Here is a 3,964-nt window from a genome sequence, read left to right as displayed (position 1 = left end):
ATTCCAGCCGTTGTCTATTCCACAAAGTACCACCAGCTAAATCTAAGAAGTCAAAATGCCTATTTACTCCGTTCCATCTGACTGCGCAATCCACTGTCTCATCAGCCCAGCCAGGCAATTTATAAAAAGCATCTAGACATTATATGACATTTCTTTTAGAGTAACGTTTAGTTTTCAACAGCGGTGATTTGTATAAACCGTTGCCGTCTGTCTCTCCGACATTTTGCAACATTGTTTCAATATTCAAATTCCCCCTCCAGCTGTCGCATATTAATGAACGAGTCGGGATGAGACGGGCGGGCAGCGTTTCACAGCCAGTCGAAATCATGAATCATTTTTTTAAAATGGATATATACACATAACTATCAATAAAGACAGGTAAAACGAAGTGATTGTGTTCCATGTGATGTTGGCTACTGTAGCTCCTCTGAAGACCGTGTCCTGACGAGCAGGCACATGTGGAAAGATTAAATAGTATGAATAAATTAATCAAAATAACGTTTTTTTTTAAAAAATGAAAATATGTCAATCCTTATATTTGAATATATTGGTAACCTAGTTAATAACCAAATCTATGGGTCGGCTCTGTCCTCCCTCCCTCTTCTCTGGCGTTATCACTGTAGGAGTTAATAACCACATCTATGGGTCAGTGCTGTCCTCCCTCCCTCTTCTCTGGCGTTATCACTGTAGGAGTTAATAACCAAATCTATGGGTCGGCTCTGTCCTCCCTCCCTCTTCTCTGGCGTTATCACTGTAGGAGTTAATAACCACATCTATGGGTCGGCTCTGTCCTCCCTCCCTCTTCTCTGGCGTTATCACTGTAGGAGTTAATAACCAAATCTATGGGTCGGCTCTGTCCTCCCTCCCTCTTCTCTGGCGTTATCACTGTAGGAGTTAATAACCACATCTATGGGTCGGCTCTGTCCTCCCTCCCTCTTCTCTGGCGTTATCACTGTAGGAGTTAATAACCACATCTATGGGTCGGCTCTGTCCTCCCTCCCTCTTCTCTGGCGTTATCACTGTAGGAGTTAATAACCACATCTATGGGTCGGCTCTGTCCTCCCTCCCTCTTCTCTGGCGTTATCACTGTAGGAGTTAATAACCACATCTATGGGTCGGCTCTGTCCTCCCTCCCTCTTCTCTGGCGTTATCACTGTAGGAGTTAATAACCACATCTATGGGTCGGCTCTGTCCTCCCTCCCTCTTCTCTGGCGTTATCACTGTAGGAGTTAATAACCACATCTATGGGTCGGCTCTGTCCTCCCTCCCTCTTCTCTGGCGTTATCACTGTAGGAGTTAATAACCACATCTATGGGTCGGCTCTGTCCTCCCTCCCTCTTCTCTGGCGTTATCACTGTAGGAGTTAATAACCACATCTATGGGTCGGCTCTGTCCTCCCTCCCTCTTCTCTGGCGTTATCACTGTAGGAGTTAATAACCACATCTATGGGTCGGCTCTGTCCTCCCTCTTCTCTGGCGTTATCACTGTAGGAGTTAATAACCACATCTATGGGTCGGCTCTGTCCTCCCTCCCTCTTCTCTGGCGTTATCACTGTAGGAGTTAATAACCACATCTATGGGTCAGTGCTGTCCTCCCTCCCTCTTCTCTGGCGTTATCACTGTAGGAGTTAATAACCAAATCTATGGGTCGGCTCTGTCCTCCCTCCCTCTTCTCTGGCGTTATCACTGTAGGAGTTAATAACCACATCTATGGGTCGGCTCTGTCCTCCCTCCCTCTTCTCTGGCGTTATCACTGTAGGAGTTAATAACCAAATCTATGGGTCGGCTCTGTCCTCCCTCCCTCTTCTCTGGCGTTATCACTGTAGGAGTTAATAACCACATCTATGGGTCGGCTCTGTCCTCCCTCCCTCTTCTCTGGCGTTATCACTGTAGGAGTTAATAACCACATCTATGGGTCGGCTCTGTCCTCCCTCCCTCTTCTCTGGCGTTATCACTGTAGGAGTTAATAACCACATCTATGGGTCGGCTCTGTCCTCCCTCCCTCTTCTTTGGCGTTATCACTGTAGGAGTTAATAACCACATCTATGGGTCGGCTCTGTCCTCCCTCCCTCTTCTCTGGCGTTATCACTGTAGGAGTTAATAACCACATCTATGGGTCAGTGCTGTCCTCCCTCCCTCTTCTCTGGCGTTATCACTGTAGGAGTTAATAACCAAATCTATGGGTCGGCTCTGTCCTCCCTCCCTCTTCTCTGGCGTTATCACTGTAGGAGTTAATAACCAAATCTATGGGTCGGCGCTGTCCTCCCTCCCTCTTCTCTGGCGTTATCACTGTAGGAGTTAATAACCAAATCTATGGGTCGGTGCTGTCCTCCCTCCCTCTTCTCTGGCGTTATCACTGTAGGAGTTAATAACCAAATCTATGGGTCGGTGCTGTCCTCACTCCCTCTTCTCTGGCGTTATTACTGTAGGAGTTAATAACCAAATCTATGGGTCGGTGCTGTCCTCACTCCCTCTTCTCTGGCGTTATCACTGTAGGAGTTAATAACCAAATCTATGGGTCAGCTCTGTCCTCCCTCCCTCTTCTCTGGCGTTATCACTGTAGGAGTTAATAACCAAATCTATGGGTCGGTGCTGTCCTCCCTCCCTCTTCTCTGGCGTTATCACTGTAGGAGTTAATAACCAAATCTATGGGTCGGTGCTGTCCTCCCTCCCTCTTCTCTGGCGTTATCACTGTAGGAGTTAATAACCACATCTATGGGTCGGTGCTGTCCTCCCTCCCTCTTCTCTGGCGTTATCACTGTAGGAGTTAATAACCAAATCTATGGGTCGGCGCTGTCCTCCCTCCCTCTTCTCTGGCGTTATCACTGTAGGAGTTAATAACCAAATCTATGGGTCGGTGCTGTCCTCCCTCCCTCCCTCTTCTCTGGCGTTATCACTGTAGGAGTTAATAACCACATCTATGGGTCGGCTCTGTCCTCCCTCCCTCTTCTCTGGCGTTATCACTGTAGGAGTTAATAACCACATCTATGGGTCGGCTCTGTCCTCCCTCCCTCTTCTCTGGCGTTATCACTGTAGGAGTTAATAACCACATCTATGGGTCGGTTCTGTCCTCCCTCCCTCATACATGACTGGGTCACTACGGAGAGGAGAAGGTACATGCTCAGATTTCGGCCAGCTTTTCTCTGTAAATTTAAATGTCAATCAATCACTTATTTTATTTTAAATAGCCCTTCTTTTACATCAGCAGCTTGTCACAGTGCGTGACATATGTGCAGCCTAATAAAAAAAAAAGCTGAATCTGATGTGTTTTAGTGCTGGGCTGGAACGAAAACCTGCACAATTAGTAGCTCTACTTTATTAGAGCAACCCCCCCCCCTCTCACGGAGTCAACGGTGTCCTCATCAGATAATGTTCTCACAGCTCTCTACCGTAAGCCGGGCCCCGATTGGATGGAATAACCACCTGTGACGTCAGGTGACCTCGATTGATCGCAGGAGGCGGAGCCTGGTGTCAACTCCGTGGAGAACACAGAGAGGTAAGTGAAGAGGAACTGAGATAGATGGGGGGGGCTGTGTTTAGACAGAGAGAGAGAGTTGGAGAGAGAGAGTGTGTATGTGTGTAGAGAGAGAGTGTGTGTGTGTAGAGAGAGAGAGAGAGTGTGTATGTGTGTAGAGAAAGAGTGTATGTGTGTAGAGAGAGAGTGTGTGTGTGTAGAGAGAGAGAGAGAGAGTGTATGTGTGTAGAGAGAGAGTGTGTGTGTGTAGAGAGATTGTGTTTATGTAGAGAGAGAGAGAGTGTGTGTATGTGTGTAGAGAGAGAGTGTGTGTGTGTAGAGAGAGAGAGAGTGTGTGTGTGTGTAGCGCAAGAGAGAGAGAGAGTTAGAGAGAGAGTGTGTGTGTGTAGAGAGAGTGTGTTTGTGTAGAGAGAGAGAGAGTGTGTGTATGTGTGTAGAGAGAGAGAGAGAGTGTGTGTGTGTGTAGCGCAAGAGAGAGAGAGTTAGAGAG

The sequence above is a fragment of the Oncorhynchus clarkii genome, chromosome 10, assembly GCF_045791955.1.
Source record: "Oncorhynchus clarkii lewisi isolate Uvic-CL-2024 chromosome 10, UVic_Ocla_1.0, whole genome shotgun sequence".
NCBI lineage: Eukaryota > Metazoa > Chordata > Actinopteri > Salmoniformes > Salmonidae > Oncorhynchus > Oncorhynchus clarkii.
This window is presented reverse-complemented; position numbering follows the sequence as displayed.